Raw genomic sequence first — 25,393 nt, 5'->3', positions numbered from 1 at the left:
GTGGTCGTGTGCTTTAAAGCTAACGGTGAGGAGTTTTTGTCTCATGCAGAGGTGCATGGGCAATCACTGAAGTTTTTTGAGGAGCTGGGTGACATGTCCTGAACATTTTTGAGAAAAATGATCTGGGCAGCAGAGTGAAGCAAGAACTGAAGTGGGGAGAGACAGGAGGTTGGGAGGTCAGCAAGGAGGCTGATGCAGTAATCCAGGTGGGATAGGTCAAGTGATTATATTAACGTGGTAGCAGTGTGCGTGGAGAGGAAAGGGTGGATTTTAGCGATTTTAGTTCTAGTTGTCAATTGGACTGTGTTTTTGTAGGTCAGTTTAGTTGTCAGTTAGGGGTCTTGGTATTAGTCAAGCGACCAGTGGTATTTATTGAGCATTTACTGTGTGCAGAGCACAACTAAGTCCTTGGGAAAGTTATTAGTTTGGGATCCCGAAACTAAATGTGTTTATAGCTTAGTGGGGAAGAAAGACATTAAAATAAATGCAGGTAGGGGAAGCAACCCTATGAGGACCCTTACTTAAATGCTTAGAGGGTGGGGCAATCAATCATTCAGTTGTATTTAATGAGCATTTACTTTGTGCAGAGCATTATCCTAAGTGCTTGGGAGAGTACAGTGCAACAATAAACAGACATATTCCCTCCCCACAATGAGCTCACAGTCTAGAGGGGAGACAGATATTAATATAAATAAATAAATTACAGATATGTACATAAGTGCTGTGGGGCTAGGACGAGGGACATGGAAGTGGAAGAAAAAGAAAAGGCTTAATCAGGGAAGGCCTCTTGGAGGAGATGTGCCTTCAGTAAACTTGATGGAGGCGAGAGTAATTATCTGTTGGACGTGAAAAGGGAGGGAGTTCCAGGTGAGAAGCAGGGCGTGGACGAGAGGTCTAAGGTGAGATGGATGAGATCAAGGTAGTGTGAGTAAGTTGGCATTAGAGGAGTGACCTGAGTTGTAGTAGGAGAGTAGTGAGGTGAGGTAAGAGGGGGCAAGGTGATTTAGTGCTTTAAATCCAGTGATTTCTGTTTCATTCATTCATTCTATCATATTTATTGAGCCCTTACTGTGTGCAGAGCACTATACTAGTTTGATGCAGAGGTGGATGGGCAACCACTGGAAGTTCTTGAGGAGCGGGGAAACATAGATTGAATGTTTTTGTAAAACAGTCCCCTCTAGACTGTAAACTCGTTGTGGGCAGGGTCTGTTTATCAGTACAGTACTCTGCACACAGTAAGTGATCAGTAAAGAAAACTGACAAAAATGATCCGGGCAGCAGAGCCAAGTGTGTACTGGAGTGGGGGAAGACAGGAGGCGGGGAGATCAGGAAGGAGCAGGATAGGATAAATGCTTGGATTAACCTGGCAGCACTTTAGATGGAGAGGAAAGGACAGATTTTTAGTAATGTTGTGGAGGATGAATTGACAGGATTAGATTAAATATGTGGGTTGAAGGAGAGGAGTAAAGGAAAATGTCAAGGTTATGGGCTTGTGAGACAGGAAGGATGGTGGTGCTGTCTACAGTAATGGGAAAGTCAGGGGAAGGATAGGGTTTAGGTGGGGAGATAGAAATTAAGTTTGAGGTGAGTGGAGGACATCCAACTAGAGATGTCCGGATGGAAATGCGAGACTGCAGAGAGGGAAAGAACATCAGCGCTGGAGATATAAAGGTGGTAGTTGAAGCCATATGAGTGAATGAGTTCTCTTTAACTCTTCTCTTGCCAAGCACCGTACTAATCACAAGGGTGGATACAAGCAAATTCGATTCGACACAGTCCCTGTCCCACATGGGGCTCGCAGCTTCAGTCTCTATTTTTCAGATGAGGTAACGGAGGCACAGAGAAGTGAAATGACTTGCCCAAGGTCACACAGCAGACAAGTGGTGGAGCTGGGATTAGAACCTATGACCTTCCGACTCCCAGGCCCGTGCTGTAGCCACCACACCATGCTGCTCCTCTAATCAAATACAATTGAGTGATTGAAAGCCAGGAGACAAATGTGTCCAAACATCAAGGTTTCCAGAAGGAAGGAGGGGACAAGAGTGGGTAAAGCCTCTGAGAAGTGGAGGAGGATCCAGAAGGGCTAGAGCCCTTTGGATTTGGCTACAGAGAGATCGTTAGAGACCTGAGAAAGCAAGTTCTGTGTGAAGTGAAGACATGGGAAGTCTGACTGCGTTGGGGGGCGGGGGGAGAGGAGAGGGGCGTGGAGGGTGAAGTGAAGGCCACTCAGGGGAAGAAGCAGCATAGTGTAGTGGCTAGAGCCCAGGCCTGGGAGTCAGAAGGTCATGGGTTCTAATCCAGACTCCTCCACTTGTCTGCAGTGTGACCTTGGGCAAATCACTTCACTTCCCTGTGCCTATCTCATCTGTAAAATGGGGATTAAGACTATGAATCCCATGTGGGACAGGGACAATCCCACCTGATTAGCTTGTATCTAATTTAGCACTTAACACAGTACAGTAAGAAACAGTATGACATAGTGGATAGAGCACAGGCCTGAAGTGAGATGGTCATGGCTTCTAATCCTGGTTCTGTGGGCCTGGGAGTCAGAAGGACATGGGTTCTGATCCTGGTTCTGCCACTTGTCTTTCTATGTGGCCTTGGGCAAATTACTTGACTTCCCTGGGCCTCAGTTCCCTCATCTGTAAAATGGCAATCAAGACTGTGAGCCCTATGCAGGTCAGAGACTATGTCCCACCTAATTAACTTTTATCCACTCCTGTGCTTAGTACAGTGCCTGGCACCTAGTAAGAGCTTCACAAATACCATCATTATTATTATGATTATTATTACAGTGCCTGGCACATTGCAAGAGCTTCACAAATACCACAATTATTATTATCATTATTATTATTATAGTGGCTGGCATGTAGTAAGAGCTTTGCAAATGTTATTATTATTATAGGGAGCATGGTGTAGTGGATAGAGTCCAGGCCTGGGAGTCAGAAGTTGATGGGTTCTAATTCTGGCTCTGCCACTTGTCTGCTGGGTGACCTTGGGTGAGTCATTTCACGTCTCTGGGCCTCAGTTCTCCAGTCTGTAGAATGGGGGATTGAAACTGTGAGCCCCACGTGGGGCAGGGACTGTGTCCAACCCAATATTCTTGTATCCTCCCAAGCACGTAGTAAAGTGCCTGACACATAGTAAGTGCTCAACAAATACCATTATTATTATTATAGTGGGGAGGAGACAATCCTTCTAATCTGCAGGAGGAGTAGGCAGGGCCCTGGAGTGGGGCAAGGAGGGGCTCATGTTTGCTAGACCCCGGGTGATAGTGCCCACAGTGGGGGGCTTGGCTTATCCTGCTCCTCTAACAATAGGGGAGTTGGACGGGCCATATTATCAGCCCCCAACCCTGGCCCCCCACCCCTCGCCCTTTCCCTTGCCAATGCCTCTCCAGCTGGCATAGGATGGTGTCTTAGTGTCTCTGTCCCTAACTGCCCTTCTCTATCCATAATAATATTAATAATGATGGTATTTGTTAAACTCTTACTATGTGCCAAGGACTGTTCTAAGTGCTGGTCATCGGGTTGTCCTACATTCATTCATTCAATAGTATTTATTGAGCGCTTACTATGTGCAGAGCACTGTACTAATTGCTTGGAATGTACAAATCGGCAACAGATAGAGACAATACCTGCCCATTGACGGGCTTACAGTCTAATTGGGGGAGACAGACAAAAAACAATAGCAATAAATAGAATCAAGAGGACGTACACCTCATTAACAAAATAAATAGGGTAATAAAAATATATGCAAATGAGCAAATGAGCACATTGCTGAGGGGAGGGGAAGGGAGAGGGGGAGGAGCAGAGGGAAAAGGGGGAAAAGAGGGCTTAGCTGAGGGGAGGGGAAGGCAGGGGTGGAGGGGAAGGGAGAGGGGGAGGAGCAGAGGGAGGGGGGAAAAGAGGGCTTAGCTGAGGGGAGGTGAAGGCAGGGGTAGAGGGGGAGCAGAGGGAGCAGAGGGAAAAAGGGAAGCTCAGTCTGGGAAGGCCTTTTGGAGGAGGTGAGCTCTCAGTAGGGCTTTGAAGAGGGGATGAGAGTAAGTTTGGCGGAGGTGAGGAGGGAGGGCATTCCAGAAGAGCGGGAGGATGTGGCCCAGGGGTCGACGGCGGGATAGGCAAGAACGGGGGACGGTGAGGAGGTGGGCGGCAGAGGAGCGGGTGGGCAGTGGAAAGAGAAAAGGGAGGAGAGGTAGGAGGGGGCAAGGTGATGGAGAGCCTTGAAGCCTAGAGTGAGAAGTTTTTGTTTCGTGCAGAGGTTGATAGGCAACCACTGGAGGTTTTTAAGGAGGGGAGTGACATGCCCAGAGCATTTCTGCAGGAAAATGAGCCGGGCAGCGGAATGAAGAATAGACTGGAGCGGGGAGAGACAGGGGGAAGGGAGGTCAGAGAGAAGGCTGACACAGTAATCCAGCTGGGATATTATGAGAGCCTGTACCATTAAGATAGCCGATTTGATGGAGAGGAAAGGGCAGATCTTGGCGATATTGTAAAGGTGAGACCGGCAGGCCTTGGTGACGGATGGGATGTGTGGGATGAACGAGAGAGACGAGTCAAGGATGACGCCAAGATTGCAGGCTTGAGAGACGGGAAGGATGGTCGTACCGTCCACAGTGACAGGGGAGTCAGGAAGAGGACAGGGCTTGGGAGGGAAGATAATGAGCTCAGTTTTGGACATGTTGAGATTTAGGTGGCGGGCAGACATCCAGATGGAGACGTCCTGGAAGCAGGAGGAGATACGAGTCTGAAGGGAGAGGGAGAGGACAGGGGCGGAGATGTAGATTTGTGTGTCATCTGCAAACAGATGATAGTTGAAGCCATGGGAGCAAACGAGTTCACCAAGGGAGTGAGTGTAGATGGAGAACAGAAGAGGGCCAAGAACTGACCCTTGAGGAACTCCTACAGTTAGAGGATGGGAGGGGGAGGAGAAGCCTGTGAAGGAGACCAAGAATGAATGGCCAGAAAGATGAGAGGAGAACCAGGAGAGGACGGAGTCAAGATGAGATAAGGTGTGGAGGAGAAGGGGATGGTCTACAGTGTCAAAGGCAGCTGAGAGGTCGAGGAGGATTAGGATAGAGTAGGAGCCATTGGATTTGGCAAGAAGGAGGTCATGGGTGATCGAGAGAGAGCAGTCTCGGTAGAGTGGAGGGGACGGAAGCCAGATTGGAGGGGGACCAGGAGAGACTTGGAGTTAATTGGAATTCTAGGCAGCGAGTGTGGGGCTCACAGTCTTCATCCCCATTTTCCAGATGAGGTAAATGAGAAGCAGAGAAGTGAAGTGACTTGCCCAAGGTCACCCAGCAGATGAGTGGCAGAGCCGGGTTTAGAACCCTTGACCCTCTGATTCCCAGGCCCGCAGACCATGCTCCTTACCAGGTGGGCCTGGCACTTATCCGATCGGGGCTCCCCATCCCTCTAGACTGTGGGCAGGGATTGTCACTCTTTATTTCAGTATTGTACTTTGCCAAGTGCTTAGTACAGTGCCCTATACACAGTAAGGGCTTAATATGAGTGAACGAATGCTTCTGTGTGTGTGTGTGTGTGTGTTTGTAGGGGGTCACTCCCCATGTGGAGCAGCTGTTCCCTCCAAAAGAGGCTGTGCCCTTCCTAGAAAGAAAGTGGGGAGGGGGCCAGGCCTGTCTCCCCCTCCCCTCCTCACCCTTCTCCCATTCCCACTGAGGCACAGCAGCTGTAGGGCAGAAGAAAACTTTGCTTTCCGTAAGTTTCAGCACCACGTTGTGGGGATTCTAACGTTTTGCAAAATGCATAGAAGCAATTCATTCAATGGTATTTATTGAGCACTTATTGTGTGCAGAACACTATACTAAGTGCTTAGAGATCTTTAAGGGAGACTCTTTGGAAAATGCACAGTCCTAGACAAATGGGGAGATTGGGCTCCATTCCATTTTACAGTTTAGAGGACAACAGTAAAGTTGTTGTGTGCATTCATTCAATGGTATTTATTGAGCACTTACTGTGTGCAGAGCACTGTACTAAGCACTTGGAAAGTACAATTCAGCAATAAAGGGAGACAATCCCTGCCCACACTGGGGTAGGAAATGTGTCTGTTGTATTGTTATAGTGTATTCATTCAATCGTATTTACTGACTCTCCCTATATTTGTTAAATGGAGATTGAAATTGTGAGCCCCGTGTGAGGCAGAGACTGTGTCCAACCCAATATTCTTGTATAATAATAATAATAATAATAATGTTCGTATTTGTTAAGCGCTTACTATTCATTCATTCATTCAATAGTATTTATTGAGCGCTTACTATGTGCAGAGCACTGTACTAAGCGCTTGGGATGAACAAGTCGGCCACAGATAGAGACAGTCCCTGCCGTTTGATGGGCTTACGGTCTAATCGGGGGAGACAGACAGACAAGAACAATGGCAATAAATAGAGTCAAGGGGAAGAACATCTCGTAAAAACAATATGTGCCGAGCACTGTTCTAAGCGCTGGGGTAGACACAGGGGAATCAGGTTGTCCCACGTGGGACTCACAGTCTTAATCCCCATTTTACAGATGAGGTAAATGAGGCACCGAGAAGTTAAGTGACTTGCCCAAAGTCACACAGCTGACAAGTGGCAGAGCCGGGGTTCGAACCCATGACCTCTGACTCCAAAGCCCGGGCTCTTTCCAGTGAGCCACGCTGCTTCTCTTATCCTCCCCCAGCGCTTAATACAGTGCCTGATACATATAAGTGCTCAACAAATACCATTATTATTATAGTATTACTAGTATTACAGTGGGGAGGAGTGTGGACTGTGAGCTCATGTGCAACAGGGACTGTGTCCAACCTCATTTGAATGTATTCCCCCAGTGCTTGGAACAGTGCCTGGCACATAGTAAGCGCTTCACAAATACCACAGTTATTGTACATAGGTGTTGAGGAAGGGTATAAATAATAATATGCTAATGATCCAGGGTTGCTATGACAAGATGTTGAGAGCAAATTGGGGGAGGCTTCTTGGAAGAGGTGGGATATTTTGAGAGCTTTAAAGGTGGGCTGAGCTTGTGGTCTGTCAGACAAAGCAATAGATTGAGAACCAGCGGGGCCTCGTGGAAAGAGTGCGGGCCTGGGAGTCAGAGGGCCTGGATGCTAATCCCAGCTCTGCCTCTTGTCTGCTGTGTGACCTTGAGCAAGTCATTTCACGTCTCCATGCCTCAGTTACCTCATCTATAAAATGGGAATTTCGACTGAGTCCCATGTGGGGTCCCAACCTGATTTGCTTGTATCTACTCCAGAGCCTAATACAGTGCCAAACACTTCATGGCTTAGTAGAAAGAGCATGGACTTGGGAGTCAGAGGTCGTAGATTCTATTCCCGGCTCCACCGCTTGTCTGCTGTGTGACCTTGGGCAAGACACTTAACTTCTCTGTGCCTCGGTTACCTTATCTGTAAAGTGGAGAGTAATAATAATAATGTTGGTATTTGTTAAGTGCTTACTATGTGCACTTTTCTAAGTGCTGGGGTAGATACAGGGTATTCAGGTTGTCCCACATGAGGCTCACAGTCTTAATCCCCATTTTCCAGATGAGGGAACTGAGGCCCAGAGAAGTGAAATGATTTGCCCACAGTGGCAGAGCCGGGATTCCAACCCATGACCTCTGACTTCCAAATCCGTGCTCTTTCCACTGAGCCATGCTGTGTGAGCCCCACATGGGACAATCTGATTACCTTGTATCTACCGCAGTGCTTGGAACAGTGCTTGGCACTTAGTAAGCACTTAATACCATACTTATTAATGATTATTACTTAGTAAGTGCTTAATAAATAATCAATCATATTTATTGAGTGCTGTCTGGGTGCCGAACATTGTACTAAGCACTTGGGAGAGAAATAATAATTGTGGTATTTGTTAAGCTCCTATGTGCCGAGTATTGTTTAATGCTTAGAACAGTGCTTGGCACAGAGTAAGTGTTTATTAATAATAATAATAATAATAATAATGATTGGTATTTGTTAAGTGCTTACTATGTGCCGAGCACTGTTCTAAGTGCTAGGATAGACACAGGGTAATCAGGTTGTCCCACGTCAGGCTCACAGGCTTAATCCCCATTTTATAGATGAGGTAACTGAGGCACCGAGAAGTTAAGTGACTTGCCCAAAGTCACACAGCTGACAGGTGGTGGAGCTGGGATTAGAACCCATGATCCCTGACTCCTAAACCCATGCTCTTTCCACTGAGCCACACTGCTTAATAAATACCATCCTTATTATTACTAAACACTGGGGTGGATTTAAGCAAATTGGGTTGGACACAGTTCCTGTCTCATTTGGGACTCACAGTCTCGATCCCCATTTGCCAGATGAGGTAACTGAGACACCGAGAAGTGAAGTGTCTTGCCCAAGGTCACTCAGCTGACAAGTGGTGGAGGCAGGATTAGAACCCATGACCATCTGACTCCCAGGCCCATGCTCTATCCAGTAGACCCTGCTGCTTCGGAACTAGGAGACATGTTCCCTGCCCACAGTGAGTTTACATTCTAGAGGGGGAGACAGACATTACAGATATAATAAATAAATATCAGATTGTGATTCTTATATGTGTATCATATATGCATATATAACTTTGTGTGTATCTATAGAGAAGCAGCGTGGCTCAGTGGAAAGAGCCTGGGCTTGGGAGTCAGAGGTCATGGGTTCGAATTCCCACTCTGCCACTTAGCTGTATGACTGTGGGCAAGTCACTTCACTTCTCTGTGCCTCAGTTCCCTCATCTGTAAATTGGGGATTAAGACTGTGAGCCCCACGTGGGACAACCTGATGACCCTGTATCTACCCCAGCGCTTAGAACAGAGCTTGGCACATAGTAAGCGCTTAACAGATACCAAAATTATTATCTTTTGAAGCGAAGCAGCATGGCCTAGTGTATTGAGCAGAGGTCTAGGAGTGAGAAGCACCTGGATTCTAATTTTGGCTTCACCACCTGTCTTTTGTGTGACCTTGGGCTAGTCACTTAACTTTCTAGGACTCAATGTCCTCATCTGTAAAATAGAGATTAAGACTGTGAGCCCCATGTGATACAGGGACTGTGTTCAGGCTGATTAGCTTGTATCTATCCCAGTACTTAGTACAATGCCTTGTACATAATAAGTACCATAAAAAGAAAAGCTTTTCAACATATGAGCAGTCAATTAATGGTGTACTCTCCCCAGCACTTAGTACAGTACTCTGCACACAACGCTCAATAAATCTGATTGATTGATTGATTATTACTGAAGGAATGAGCTGTCTTGTACTGCCCACCCTTGAGATCTCGCCTTTACTGGAGGGAATAGCTCTACTGTTTCAGGAATCTTGTGAAATGCTCTCAACAAAGAAAGGAAACATTTGGCAATACAGAAGGAGGGGCAGTGGTTGGGGTAAAAGTTCTTGCAGCATTCGCTGTTGAAGTGGAAGAGAAAAAGAGGGCAGAGGAGGAGTCCCTAAATCTAGAGCAAACAGCTTCTTGAAGAGCAAACTAATTCTTAAACCTTGGAAGCAATTGCCTATTTAAGGGAGAGGGTGAGCAGAAGTGAGGCAGAACTCACCTGCTCTGGGAAGGCTCAGCCTTTACCCTCTGTTTGCTCTTCCGTGGGGATTTCATGGGACCTGATGACCTTAGAGAAGCAGTGTGGCTCACTGGAAAGAGCCTGGGCTCCGGAGTCAGAGGTCATGGGTTTGAGTTCCGGCTCTGCCACGTGTCAGCTGTGTGACTGTGGGCAAGTCACTTAACTTCTCTGTGCCTCATCTGTAAAATGGGGATTAACTGTGAGCCTCACGTGGGACAACCTGATTACCCTGTATCTACCCCAGCGCTTAGAACAGTGCTCTGCACATAGTAAGCACTTAACAAATACCATCATTATTATTATTATTGTATCTCACCTCAGCGTTTAGTACAGTGTTTGGCCCATAGTAAGCGCTTAACCACTTATGTTATTTTCCTGGATTCCTGAGCTCTTGTTCATCCAGCCAACTGAAGAAATTGGACTATGTCGCACCTCCTGCCACCTTGCTCGCTGGGGCCATCCTAATTCCTAGGCTTTTCCTATTACGAAAGGCGCTGGAAATAGTGTGGGGGGCTGGGCTCCATGGTTGGGTCACACTGTAGACCACAGGGAAATGATGTAATGTAAGGTGCTAGAGTGCAAGGAGAATGGTGCCCTAAAGGAACTAAAAGACACGTTTTTGTTCCTTTATGAGTAGCCAGCAGCTACTCATGGCCTGGAAGCCAGAGCCACTCCAAGCCATTTTGAACACTCATTCATTCAATCAAGTGCTTACTGTATTATGCGCTTGGAAAGTACAATTAAGCAATAAAGAGAGACAATCTCTGCCCACTCCGGGCTTACAGTCTAGAAGGAACTATACACTGGACACTCATGGACCAGCCCTGGTTCTCCTGTCCCACTTTTTATTTTTATTTTTATGATATTTGCTAATCAATCAATGGTATTTACTGAATACTTACTATATGCTGAGCACTATGTTAAGCGCTTGGCCGGGAATAATACTACAGAATCAGCAGACATGTTTCCAGCCTATGACGAGCTGACAGTCTAGAATTAAGTGCCTACCATGTGTCAGGTACTATACTAAGCGGTGGGGTAGATACAAGGTAATCAGGTTGGACACAGTCCCTGTCCCGCATGGGGCTCACAGTCTTAATCCCCATTTTCCAGATGAGGTAATTGAGGCACAGAGAAGTGAAGTGACTTCCCCAAGGTTGCACAGCAGACAAGTGGCGGATCTGGGATTAGAACTTTCAGACTTTTCAAGCTTCTTCCCTATCTTCTTTTCCCCAAATGCTGGATTTTCAGAGTGTGTGTGTGTGTTTCTCCATTATTCCTGAATGAGTGAGCTCCCTTTTTCTGGGGTCTAGGGAAAAGGAGATTTGTGGCTCCTAGTTCCTAGCTAGTTTTCAGTATGGGCCCAAAGCCATGTGTATGTGTCCCTTCCCAGGTGAGGAAGGGGGATGAGAGTGGGGTGTGTGGACACTAATAATAATAGTAAGAAGAATAATTTTGGTTTTTAAGTGCTTACTAGGTACCAGGCACTGTTCTAAGCCCTGGAGTAGATACAGGATAATTGGGTTGGATACAGCCCCTGTCCCACTTGGGGCTCGCAGTCTTAACATTCTAACCAACTGAACTAACTGGTCACAATATAATAGTAATAATTTTAATTACAATAATGATAATAGTGGTATTTGTTAAGTGCTTACTATGGGCCAGGCACTGTACTAAGTGTTGGGGTAATGATTCAAACCACCCCAGCTGGTTCTAGATCTGAGGAGGAGTCAGATTGGGTTCCTGGTGTCTTTTCTCTTAAAGATAATAATAATAATTATGGTATTTGTTAAGCACTTACTATGTGCCAGGCACTGTGCTAAACGCTGAGGTGGTTACAAGCAAATTGGGTTGGACACAGTCCCAGTCTCATTTGGGACTCACAGTCTTGATCCCCATTTGCCAGATGAGGTAACTGAGACTCTGAGAAGTGAAGTGTCTTACCCAAGGTCACTCAGCTGACACGTTGCGGAGGCGGGATTAGAACCTATGACCGTCTGACTCCCAGGCTCGTGCTCTATCCACTAGGTCATGCTGCTTCTGCTATGATCCAAGGAAAGAATGGTAGTCTGGTCCCTGGTTTCTGCCCCTTAACTAGATCTGCATGGCAGATGCTGCTTTTTTCTATCTAATATATTTACCCTGATTTTTGCTAGTTTTCAGATATTCATTCATTCAATAGTATTTATTGAGCACTTACTATGTGCAGAGTACTGTACTAAGCGCTTGGAATCTACAAATCAGCAACAGATAGAGACAGTCCCTGCCCATTGAAGGGCTTACAGTCTAATCGGGGGAGACAGATAAAAACAATAGCAATAAATAGAATCAAGGGGATGAACATCTCATTGAAACAATAGCAATAAATAGAATCAAGGTGACGTACACCTCATTAACAAAATAAATAGGGTAATAAAAATATATACAATTGAGCGGTTGAGCACAGTGCTGAGGGGAGGGAAAGGGAGAGGGGGAGGAGCAGAGGGAAAGGGGGGAAAAGAGGGCTTAGCTGAGGGGGGGTGAAGGGGGGTTAGAGGGGGAGCAGAGGGAGCAGAGGGAAAAGGGGAGCTCAGTCTGGGAAGGCCTCTTGGAGGAGGTGACTCCCAGTAGGGCTTTGAAGAGGGGAAGAGAATGAGTTTGGCGGAGGTGAGGAGGGAGGGCATTCCAGGACCGCGGGAGGACGTGGCCCAGTGGTCGACGGCGGGATAGGAGAGAACGGGAGACGGTGAGAAGGTGTGCAGCAGAGGAGTGGAGCGTATGGGGTGGGGAGTAGAAAGAGAGAAAGGAGGAGAGGTAGGAGGGGGCAAGGTGATGGAGAGCCTTGTAGCCTAGAGTGAGAAGTTTTTGTTTCATGTGGAGGTTGATAGGCAACCACTGGAGGTTTTTAAGAAGGGGAGTGACATGCCCAGAGCGTTTCTGCAAGAAGATGAGCCGGGCAGCGGAGTGAAGAATAGACTGGAGCGGGGAGAGACAGGAGCAAGGAAGATCAGAGAGCAGGCTGACACAGTAATCCAGCAGGGATATTACGAGAGCCCGTACCAGTAAGACAGCCGTTTGGGTGGAGAGGAAAGGGCGGATCTTGGCGATATTATAAAGGTGAGACAGGCAGGTTTTAGTGATGGATCGGATGTGTGCGGGGTGAACGAGAGAGCCGAGTCAAGGATGACAGCGAGGTTGCGGGCTTGAGAGACAGGAAGGATGGTGGTACCATGCACAGTGATAGGGAAGTCAGGTAGAGGACAGGGCTTGGGAGGGAAGATAATAATGTTGGTATTTGTTAAGCGCTTACTATGTGCAGAGCACTGTTCTAAGCGCTGGGATAGACACAGGAATCAGGATGTTCCATGTGGGGCTCACAGTCTTAATCCCCATTTTACAGATGAGGGACCTGAGGCACAGAGAAGTGAAGTGACGCCCACAGTCACACAGCTGATGAGTGGCAGAGCCGGGATTTGAACCCATGACCTCTGACTCCAAAGCCTGTGCTCTTTCCACTGATAAGGAGCTCAGTTTTGGACATGCACTTTATCATTTAGGTGGGCAAGGACTTCATTCCCATTCTGGAAGTCTCACTGCAGACAGGGAATGCACCTACCAACTCTGTTATATTGTACTCTTCCAAGTGCTTACTACAGTGCTCTGCATACAGCAAGCTCTCAATAAATAGGATTGATTGAAAGTGCAGGTGATCATACCTACCTACTCAACCAATGTCCCTGATGCCTTTAACTGTATCATATTCTGAGGTGGGTGAACTAAGGGGCTGAGAGGTTATTCTCTTTTTTATTTTTTAGTTTAGTATGCATGTGCTTATTCTGTCCCAGGCACTGTACTAAGCACTGGGGTAGATACAAGATAATCAGGTTGGTCACAGTCTGTATCCCACATGGGGTTTTCACTTGCCCAAGAAGTTGTGACTTGCCCAAGGTCACACAGCAGATAATTGGCAAACCTGGGTTTAGAACCCAGTTCCTTCTTACTCACAGGCCCATGGTGAATCCACTAGATCACCCTGCATAGTTGTATAATATTCTGAGATAAGTGAACTAATGGGCTGATAAGTTGTTTCCTTTTTTTAAATTTTATTTTTATGGTATTTGTGAAGTACTTACTATGTGCCAGGCACTGTATTAAGTGCTCTACCATCTGTCAGGTTGGTCACAGTCCATGTCGCATAGGGACTCACTGTCTTAATCCCCATTTTACAGATGAGGTAACTAAGGCAAGAAGAAGTTAAGTAACTTGCCCAAGATCACATAGCAGCCGAGTGGCAGAGGTCGAATTAGAATCCAGGTTCTTCTGACTCCCAAGCCTATGCTCTGTTCACTAGGCCAGATCAGTGATAGTTTGGAATAGAGTTGTAATTGAAAGTGTAACGTTCTCGGTACATATAGTATATTTTTTTTGTGCTCATCCTCTTGGTAAATCTGGTACATTTTAATCAGGACTCTGAAAAGATAATTTTGGAGACAACATGTAACCAAAAAGTGTGCGTTTGAGTTGTCCTTGACTCCTCTCATTCCCCACACACGTTCAATCTCTCACCAAATCCTGTCGGTTCTGTCTTCACAATATTGCTAAGATCCACTCTTTCCTCTCTATCCAAACTGCTACCCTGATAATCCAAGCATTTATCCTATTCCACCTTGACTATTTCATCTGTCTCCTCACAGACCTCTCGACCTCCTGTCTCTCCCCACACCAGTCCATACTTTGCTCTGTTTCATGGATCATTTTTCAACAGAAATGTTCAGTCCTTGTCTCCCCACTCCTCAAGAACCTCCAGTGGCTGCCCATTCACCTCCACATCAAACAGAAATTCCTTACCATCAGCTGTAAAACACTCAATCAGTTTACCCGCTCCTACCTCATCTCACTGATCTCCTGCAAAAGCCTGGCCTGCATACTCCGCTCCCCTAGCATCAGCTTACTCACCGTGCCCTGATCTCGACTATCTTGCTGCCGACTCCTTTTCCACATCCTCCCCCTAACCTGGATCTCATTCCTCCTCCATACACACCAGAACACCACTTTCCCTACCTTCAAAACATTATTAAGGTCACATCTTCTCCAAGAGGTCATCCCTCATTAAGCCCTCTTTTCCGTGACTCCCTCTCCCTTTGTGTTGTGTGCTTAGATCCGTGACATTTGGCATTCAATATGAAGCAGCATGGCTCAGTGGAAAGAGCCCAGGATTGGGAGCCAGAGGCCATGGGTTCTAATCCCGGCTCCACTGCTTGTCAGCTGTGTGACCTTGGGCAAGTCACTTCTCTGTGCCTCAGTTACTTCATCTGTAAAATGGAGATGAAGACTGTGAGCCTGAAGTGGGACAACCTGATTACCTTGTACCTACCGCAGCGCTTAGAACAGTGCTTGGCACATAGCGCTTAACTAATACCAACGTTATTATCATTATTATTATTATTATTATTATTATTACTATTCATCCCACCCTCATTCCTGCAGCACTTATGTACATATGTTTGAATTTTTAATTATAAATGATATATAATGCCTGTCTTCCCCTCTCCCCTTTGTGGATCACACCTGGAGAGTTTCCAGTACTCCACTAGTCTCGGCTATGGGAGGGAGCGTCAAGCGGAGGCCTACCCATTCCATTCCTAGCTTGTCCAGTGGCTAGCATGTATAAGGTAATCTGTTAAAAGTCAAAACTATCCCAAGTGTACTTTCCCAAGCACTTAGTATAGTGCTTTGCACCCAGTAAGTGCTCAATAAATCCGACTGAATGAATTAATTAATGAAAAGCTCACTTTTGCAGGGAAGCAGTGTCAAAGGAGAGATTTGGGGGTGGAGACTGAAGTTTGCTGCACGGAAGAAGGCAATGGTAAACTACTTCTGCATTTTTACCAAGAAAACTCTATAGGTGCACTACCAGAACCATTGCAGATGGAGAGTGGGGGCATTCTGGTAGAGATGGGTCCATGGAGCTGCTATGGGTCAGAGATGACAGCATAAGACAAGACTTCCCCTCTACACTGTAAGCTTTTTATGGACAGGGAACAGGTCTATTCATTCTGTTGTATTTTGCTATCCCAAGTGCTTAGTACAGTGCTCTGCTTACAGTAAGTGCTCAATAAATATCATTGGTTGGTTGATTAATTGATACCTGTAATAACACATAACCCATATGCGACAGGGACTGAGCCCAACCTGATTATCTTGTATCTCCCCCAGAGCACGCACAAGCACTTAAAAAATGCCACAATTATTTTTATTGTTATAACAATAGGTATACTGGTTTAGAACACCAGAAGTGCACTGCCCAGAATAATAGATATCGAGGGCATCACAGTTTTGTGCTTTTTAAAACTTCAATCATGCTAGAGAAGCAGCATGGTTCAGTGGAAAGAGCACGGGCTTGGGAGTCAGAGGTCATGAGTTCGAATCCCAGCTCTGCCACTTGTCAGCTGTGTGACTGTGGACAAGTCACTTAACTTCTCTGTGCCTCAGTTACCTCATCTGTCAAATGGGGATTAACTGTGAGCCTCACGTGGGACAGCCTGATTACCCTGTACCTATCCCAGTGCTTAGAACAGTGCTCTGCACATAGTAAGCGCTTAACAAATACCATAATTAAATTAATTATTAGTTGTTAAAAATTTAAAAAAATATTATCTAAGGTGAAGTCTTTCCAGCATTATGTCCATATTCATTTTGGCATCATTAGTTTGGTCATTGAATGTTTCATGTGTTGGTTTTAGTTACTGGAATAGTAAAACATGTCCAATTATAGTAGCTATTAGTTTGAATCTCAGGGTGTGTCAGGTTTCATGGACACTGCTACTAATATGTGGCATTCATTTAATTATGAGTGCTGTCACAGGCAGTTCTCGGACTTATGTCGTAACTGATTCTTAAAAGACAGAACAAGTTGCAATGTCAATTTTTCTCAGAGGAATAATATTATAATAATAATAATTGTGGAGTTAAATGTTTACTGGGTAATAATAATGATAATTGTGGTACTTGTTAAGCAATTTCTAGGTGCCAAGCAACTTGCTAAGCGCTGGGATATATCCAAGATAATGATGCTTAGTACAGTGCTTTGCAAACAGTAAGCACTCAATAAATACGATTGAATGAATGAAGTTGAACGCAGTCCCTGTCTCCCATAGGGCTCATATTGTAAAGGAGGAATGGAGCATTGATTTTTGAATCTAGGTAGCATATCTTTTTCTTCCCCCAACTTACCCAGAATTGTATACTTAATTATAGCACTTAGTACGGTGCTAGTGATGAGTACAGTGCTTGGCACATAGTAAATGTTTAACAAATACCATTAAAAATTATGGGAGAGGAGTAACATTACATTAACATTTTTATGAATATTTAGAGGATTTTCATATTAGTTCAACTCATTTTACTTCACTGGAAGTAAAACAAAAATAGAGAAATGACATGATATAGTGGATAGAGCACGGGCCTGGGAGTCAGAAGGTCGTGGGTTCTAATCCCGGCTCTGCCACTTGTCTGCTTTGTTATCTCGGGCAAGTCACTTCACTTCTCTGGGCCTCAGATTAAAACTGTGAACCCCACAGCGGATAGGGACTATGTCCATCGCAGTTTGTGTGTATCCACCCCAGTGCTTAGTACAGTGCCTGGCACATAGTAAGCACTTAACAAAAACCACAGTTAAATATGTCAGCCTTCTTGGGTGATTAGGTGAATCCCACCCTTTCCCTGCTCCGAGCTTCTTCAGACCGTCCCCCTGTCCCCCGCCACCTGCCCCCTGCTCTTGTGAAACTTTTCCTTCTCTTCCCTGTGAATTATGGCTCCTAAAATTGTTCCCCATTTCCCCATGGCTCCTGTGCCCTCATGGAGCTGGTGCCTGAGGGAACTTAATATTGTAAAGTCATGCCCGACATGCTGTAAGGCTGATACAGGGTATACATTTGTAAACTTTGTAAGTACCATTTGTCTTAACTCCGGATGTCCTCATTTGAGATCTATTGTACAGGGTAAGTGTAGAAAATGTTAAGTAACTGGAATGGGCTCAAGGAAGAGAACAGGGGTATCAAAGAACAGGGACTAACCTCCTGGAAGATTTATTTTACCCAGGCAATCTTATTTGGTCAAAGTCTGGGATTTAGAGATTGGGATATTTGTCTTCCCTGAGTTCTTGCTTTGCTTCTCAGAGAGGGGGGTCCTGCCCATATTCTGGATTAAGTAAGGCGTCAAGAGCAAGCCAGGGACATTTGGAAAACTACCAGCTCATGTTTTATAAGAGGTATTTGCCTCTTTGTCTCTCAGGTGAACAGTGGCTGAAATCTTACAGTAGCCCCATGATAAACAGACAGTCCCCGTGTAGTGTCAGGTTTTCATCTGGAGTATCTTCCCCACTACTCTTAGCCATTCCTCATGCTTAACCATACCTCCAAAACTCAGCTGTATCCAACATTCATCCTCTTCCCTTTCTCATCAGGACCAGAGCCAAAGACAGTGGAGTACAGCCCCTGAAGCAGGGGAAGAGAGAAACTGCTTTTCCAGCTGTCACCGTCCTCAGCTTTTTGAGAATCTCAGAAGCACAGCAAGAAACACCCCTATAGCTGGAGGGCTATACACATCTCCCAAGCACTTAAGCAGTGCTCTGCACACAGTAAGTGCTCAATACATACCACTGATTGATTGATCAGTTGACCTCTGTCACTTCTCTGGAGCTTAGGCATCTTTTCCACAAGACTTTTTCTCCCTAAGCTCTTGGCAAGATTGGACTCCAGGTAGCTGGTTATGTCAGCAGGAGTGGTTTCTCTTGTTACCTTTATTGGCTCCCAACTTTGTCCTTGTTGCTAGGCTCCCTAGAGTTCTTGCCTTATTACGGAACCCAGCAAGAGGCATCTGAGCAGTGATTGGGGCTGCTGCCTCAGCCATATGGGCTGTACCCCTAAAGGACATTATAATAACTATAATAATAATTGTGGTATCTGTTAAGCACTTTGTGTCAGGCACTATACTAAGTGCTGGAGTAGATACAAGCAAATTGCACTGGATACAGTCCCTGTCCCATGTGGGGCTCACAGTCTCAATCCCCATTTTACAGGTGAGGTAACTGAGGCCCAGAGAAGTGAAGTGACTTACCCAAGGTCACACAGATGGTCCCACCTTCACGCCATAGCTGAAATCCAGACTTTCCACTCCATCCAAACTGCTACCTTGTTAAAACAATCACTCATCTTAACCTCCCTGGATTACTGAATCAATCTCGTTGCCAACCTCCCAGCCTCCTGACTCTCCCCACTCCAGTCCATACTTCACTCTGCTGCCCGGATCATTTTTTTACAACAACGTTCAGGACATGTCACCCCGCTCCTCAAAAAACTCCAGTGGTTGCCCATGAACCTCCGCATCCAGCAAAAACTCCTCACCATCGACTTTAAAACACTCAATCACCGTTGCCACTCCTACCTCAACTTGCTAACTCTTCTTCTACAACCCAGCCTGCAACACTTTGCTCCTCTAGCGCTAACCTTATCACTGTACCTCCACCTCGCCTATCTCGCCACCCATCTCTAGCCCACGTCCTGCCTCTGGCCTGGAACACCCTCCCTCTCAAATCCGACAATGACTCTCCCCACCTTCAAAGGCTTATCCAAGGCACATCTCCTCCAAGAGGCTTTCCCTAAGCCCCTCTTTCCTCTTTTTCCCATTCCCTCTTCATGCTCCCTTTCTTCTTCCCCCTCTTCCAACCCCACCACACTTAAGTCCATGTTCTGTAAATTATTTAATATTAATGTCTGTCTCCCCCTCTAGATTGTAAACCACTGTTGGCAGGGAATGTGTCTGTTTATTGTTGAATTGTACTTCCCCAAGCACTTAGTACAGTGCTCTGCACACGATAAGTGCTCAATGAATATGAATGAATGGAAGTGGCACAGCTGGGTTTGAAATCACTGCTCCCAGCCGTAGATTCTGCAGTGACACTGTTTACTTGCCAAAGCTTAGATGAAATTGCCCAGGTTGGCCTTTTATGGGACATTCTCTGGAGAGCTTTCTACTGTTTCCTCCTAGGTGAAAGTTGTTCCCCTGAGAAGAAACGAGAGCAATTCTAACTAGAGATGTGGCAATTCCTAGGAAGAGTAAACAGATTCTCAAGTTAACCAATACGGAAAGAAACTTACATCAAGCATTAGAGATGGAGCATGAATAATATTTCATCGATAATGACAACGTACATTGTTGACTATCACTATTACTCTTTCCATGTTACATATTTGTGTTTTTTCATGGATTGCCTTTATATCACTTTATTCTACAAATGTATGGTACATGAGGTGGCATGGTCTGTTAGAAAGAACATGAGCTTGGGAGCCAGGAGGACTGAGTTCTGGCTCAGGTTGTCCAGTGGCCTTCTGGGTGACCTTGGGCAAGTCACTTAACCTCTTGGGACCTCAGTTTCCAAATGTGTAAAAGTGGGGATAAAATGCCTGTTCTTCTTCCTTCTTAGACTGAGTCCTGGGTATTAGGTCTTGGTCAGATTATCTTGTATAATAATAATATAATGATGTTGGGTGTTTGTTAAGCACTTACTATGTGCAGAGCACTGTTCTAAGCACTGGGTAGATACAGGGTAATCAAGTGTCCCACATGAGGCTCACAGTCTTAATCCCCGTTTTACAGAAGAGGTAACTGAGGCACAGAGAAGCTAAGTGACTTGCCCACAGTCACACAGCTGACAGGTGGCAGAGCTGGGATTCGAACCCATGACCGCTGACTCCCAAGCCTGTTTTCTTTCCACTGAGCCACGCTGCTTCTCATTCTCTGAGTTAGTTGTATGCTTATGTATGTAGTTAGCCATGCTTCTCTGAGTTAGTTTGTATCTAACTCAGGCTTAGCCCAACCCCTAAGCGCATACTAGGTGCTTAATGAATGCCATCATTATTAATATTACCTCTGTTATTTGATGGTATCATCTTTTGAGAAGCTTTCGTTACTTCATATCTATTATTTCATCCCTTTGAGCAGGGATGATTTTCACACCCATAAGCTGTCTGTGCATCCAAAGCAATTCAGGACTCAGGGAAGCAGCCATGGGGTCAGTGGGTAGAGCATGGCCTGGGAGTCCAGAAGGTGGTGGGTTCTAATCTTGGCTCCGCCGCTTACTGCTGTGTGACCTTGAGCAAGTCACTTATACTTCTCTGGGCCTCAGTTCCCTCATCTGTAAAGTGGGGATTGAGATTGCGAGCCCCATGTGGAACAGGGGCTGTGCCAACCTGATTACCTTGTATCTCCCCAGTGTTTAGAAACGGTGCTTGACACATATTCATCTCATTCATTCATTCAATTGTATTTATTGAGCTCTTACTGTGTACAGAGCACTGTACTTGGAAAGTACAATTCACCAACAGAGACATCCCTGCCCACAACGGGCTCACAGTCTAGGAGGTTGTCTCAGTAGCATCAATATATAGAGAATTACAGATAATACACATCATTAATAAAAAGAATAGAATTAATAATATACACACAATGCTGTGGGGAGGGGAGGGGTTAGAGCAGAAGGGAGCGAGTGGGGGTGATGAGGATGGGAGAGGGAACAGAGGAAAAGGGGGACTTAGTCCATGAAGGCCCTCATAGTCAGCGCGTTACAAAATAACTATTAGTTGGTTATTACTATTTCTTCCTTTCTATCATTATTATTATTATTATCCTGTTGGTCTGGAGCTCTCTAGATTCACATATGCTGCTGCTTGTGGTTTGTCTGCGGTGCCAGTTTAATCTTCACAACTTCACAACCGTGACTTCTGAGAGCATTTCTTCTCTTACATTTTTCACCTAACCCAAAAGCAATTGCAATCATGCTGATCATTATTAATGTGCAACATTCATTCAGCCCTTCATACACTGGCGCCTTCCACTCCCCCACATCTGCCCCATTCCTCTAGTTCACATCCCCAACATGATTTATCCCCTGGCAGACTCAGAAGCAGATTTTATCTTAAGTATTGTGTACTTTTCATTTTAGCTGTCTTCTAATGAGATGAATGCAAGCCCTCAAACTCCGTGAAGACAGACCTTAATCTGAGGAGCTCTGTGGATACAACTCGAGAGGCCATGTTCTGATTACTTGCTCTACCCTATAGTTATTTCACTCAAGAACCCTTTTGTGGCAAATGTTCCCTGCTGAATAATAGCTCTGTCCAGAGAACATTTCCTCTTAGGCTTTGTTTGAATGGGAAAACAAATGTAGGCATTTTGGAGCAAGAAGATTTACTGACATTGAACATAAGGGGCTTTTCTTTCGTTCATCATTTTCAATGCAAAACTTGTTCAGAACTGTTTTTCCAAGGGGGTGGGAAGAGTTGTTGTTAAGCATGTCAACATTCCAATTTGGCAGCGTATAATTTGCATGCAAATTGAATCTTCAATATCAACCATCTTCCCAGCAGTCGTTCACGCTTAATTAATTTGCAAAACATATTCTATTAGCATCGCCTATTAATTAACACGTAGGCAGATCCAACAGCGTACAAGCCATAGTACAGAGCACGACAGTAGGCATTATTTTATGCTCAGCCATGACCAGAAAACAATGTCCATCCTGATTTATCTTGTATCTAACTCAGGGCTAGTGCAGTGCTTGCCAAAGGTTAAGTGCTTCACATCAAAAACACAATTATTATTGTTATTGTTATTATTGTTATCATTATCATTATCATCATTAGACGAGCTACCTAGTGGTTAGAGCATGGGCCCTGAGAGTCAGGAGATCCCCCTGACTCCCACCACTTGTCTGCCGTGTGACCTTGGGCAAGTAACTTCACTTCTCTGTGCTCAATTGCCTCATCAATAAAATGGAGATTAAGAATGTAAGCCCCATTTGGGACAAGAACTGTGTTCAACCTTGTATGTACCCCAGCACTTAGTACAGTATTAAAAATACCATAAAAAAGGTAGGGCATGAGACTGGGAAATTATATTATCTATTTGCTTCAAACAGACTATCTCACAGACACTTTTTCTCTCCCAGTCAATCAATCAATGGCATTTATTGAGCATTTACTTTGTGCAGCACACTCTACTGAATGCAAATGAGGAGAGAGAAAAACTAGTGTTTTCTGCCACCTTGTTGCTGTAGCCTAACTTGGCCGGACTGGGCAACGGAGGAGAAATTGTGGCAGAGGTCACGGTGAGGAAAACATCAATTCGATCACATTTATTGAGCGCTTATTATGTGCAGAACACTATACTAAGCGCTTGGGGATACGTACAATATAACAGAGTTGGTAAGACGTTCCTTGCCACAGGGAGCTTAGAGTCTGAGAGCACTAAAACAGTTGAGAGAAGAGCTTGAATGCAGATAAAAAGAACTTTTTTGAGAGATAACATCAATTTCAAGTCTCAATCAATCAACCAGTAGTAAATATTGAATACTGACTGTGGGCAGAGCACTGACCTAAGCCCTTGTGAGGGTTCTAGTAGAATGGAGTTGGTAGAGACATAGTCCCTGCCGTCAAGGAGTTTACCACCTAGTAGGCAGGGCAGATATTAAAACACATTAAGATAGGGGAAGCAACAAGAGAATAAAGATATGGCTATAACACCATGAGCCTGGGGATGGGGGATGGAGTATTAAAATGCTTACGGGGGTACAAACTCAAGTGCACATACAGTGCAGAATAGAGGGTGAATAGGAGGGAAAATGAGGAGTTAAGGAAGACCTCTTAGAGATCTGATAATTCTATTGTATTGGGGGCCTGGCAGCGTGGCTTCAATGTGGAAAGATCCGGGCTTGGGAGTCAGAGGTCATGGGTTTGAACCCAGCTCTGCCACTTGTCAGCTGTGTGGACTGTGGGCAAGTCAGCTTAACTTCTCTGTGCCTCAGTTATCTCATCTGGAAAATGGGGATTAAGACTGTGAGCCTCACGTGGGACAACCTGATCACCTTGTATCCTCCCCAGTGCTTAGAACAGTGCTCTGCACATAGTAAGCACGTAACCAATCCCAACATTATTATTTATTGCTTAGTACAGTGCTCTGTACACAGTAAGCACTCAGTAAATACCATTGATTGAACAAGAGAGAAAAGGTTTCTGCAAGATTGATTGAGATGTGATTTTAGTAGGGCTTTGAAGATGGGGAGAGTGGTAGTCTGTCAGATACAGCATGGCTTTATTGGAAAGAACAGGGGCTTGGGAGTTAGAGGTCATGGGTTCTAATACCAGCTCTATCACTTGTCAGCTGTGTGACTTTAGGCAAATCACTTAACTTCTCTATGCCTCAGTTACCTCATCTGTAAAATGGGGGTTATAACTGTGAGTCCCATGTGGGATAACCTGATTGCCTTGAATCTACCCCAGTACTTAGTAGAGTGCCTGGCACATAGTAAGCACTTAACAAATAACCATTATTATCATATAAAGTGCGAAGGCATTCCAGGCCAGAGGGAGAATGTGAGTAGGGGTCATTGGTGAGACAGTTGAGACTGAGGTATACTGAGTGGTTTGGCATTTGAGGAGTGAAGTGTGTGGGCTGGGTTAAAGCAGGAGATTAGTGAGGGAAGGTAGGAGGGGGGTGGTGCTGATTGGATGCCTTAAATCTGATGGTAAGAAGTTTCTGTTTGCAGAGGTGGATGGAAAACCACTGAAAGTTTTTGTGGAGTGAATTGTATTTTAGGAAAACATGATCTGATCGGCAGAGTAAAGTGTGGAGCAAAGTGGGGAGAGAGTAGTGGCTGGGAGGTCAATGCTGAGACTGATGCAGATGTTAAGGCAGGATATGATAAATATTTGGACCATTCCTTCAATTCATTCAGTCATATTAACTGAACACTTATTGGGTGTAGAACACTGTACTAAGTGCTTGGGAGAGAATAGTATAACAATAAACAGACACATTCCCTGCCTAAAATGAGCAGTGGTAAGCAGTTTGGATGGAGCAGAAGGGATAGATTCTAGAGATGTTGTGATGGTAGAACTGATGGGATTTAGCGACAGATGGATGTGCTAGTCGAGTGAGATAGATTAATCAATGATAATGCCAAGGTTATGGGCTTGTGAGACTGCGAAGATGGTGGTGTTGCCTGTGGTGATGGGAAAGACAGGGGAGGGTGGGATTTGGATGGGAAGAGGAGGAATTCAGTTTGGGTTATATTAAGATTGAGGGCTCACTGGGGAACCTAAATAAAGATGTTCTGAAGGCAGGAGGAAATGCAAGACTGTAGAGGAGAGAAGTTGGAGGTGGAGGAGTAAATTTGGGAAATATCCCTGTAGAGATGGTAGCTGAAGCTATGAGAGTGAATTAGGGAGGTAGGAGGAAATGCAAGACTGAAGAGGAGAGAAGTTGGAGCTGGAGAAGTAAATTTGGGAAATATCCATGTAGAGATGGTAGTTGAAGCTATGGGAGTGAGTGAGTTCTCCAAGAGTGTGGGTGTAAATGGAGAATAAAGGGGACTTGGAATTGAGCTTCCAGGGACTCTTACATTAAGGGGGTGGGAAGCAGAGGAAAAGCTTGTGTAAGAGGAGTGGTCAGAGAGACAGGAGGAGAACGAGGGGAGGTCAGTGAGACTGAAAGCGGAAACATAATAACAGTGGATTATGTTTCCGAGAGAAGGGGGTGGTCCACAGTGTAGAAGGCAGATGAGAGAAGTCTAGGAGGATTAGGATGGAGTAGGGGCCATTGGAGGGAAGAAAGGAGGCGGAAAAGTGTTTTAAGTGTGCTGTGTTAAGTGCTCCAAAGTAACCAAACTACTGTGCTAACTATTGAGATAGGTGCAATATAATCAGATTGGCCCAGCCCTCTCCCATGTGGAGCTCACAGTTTAAGAGGTATTTTATTCTCCAGTTTGCAGACTAGGTAACTGATGTACAGTGAAG

The sequence above is a fragment of the Ornithorhynchus anatinus genome, chromosome 4, assembly GCF_004115215.2.
Source record: "Ornithorhynchus anatinus isolate Pmale09 chromosome 4, mOrnAna1.pri.v4, whole genome shotgun sequence".
NCBI classification, from domain to species: domain Eukaryota; kingdom Metazoa; phylum Chordata; class Mammalia; order Monotremata; family Ornithorhynchidae; genus Ornithorhynchus; species Ornithorhynchus anatinus.
Note: the sequence above shows the minus strand (reverse complement) of the source record.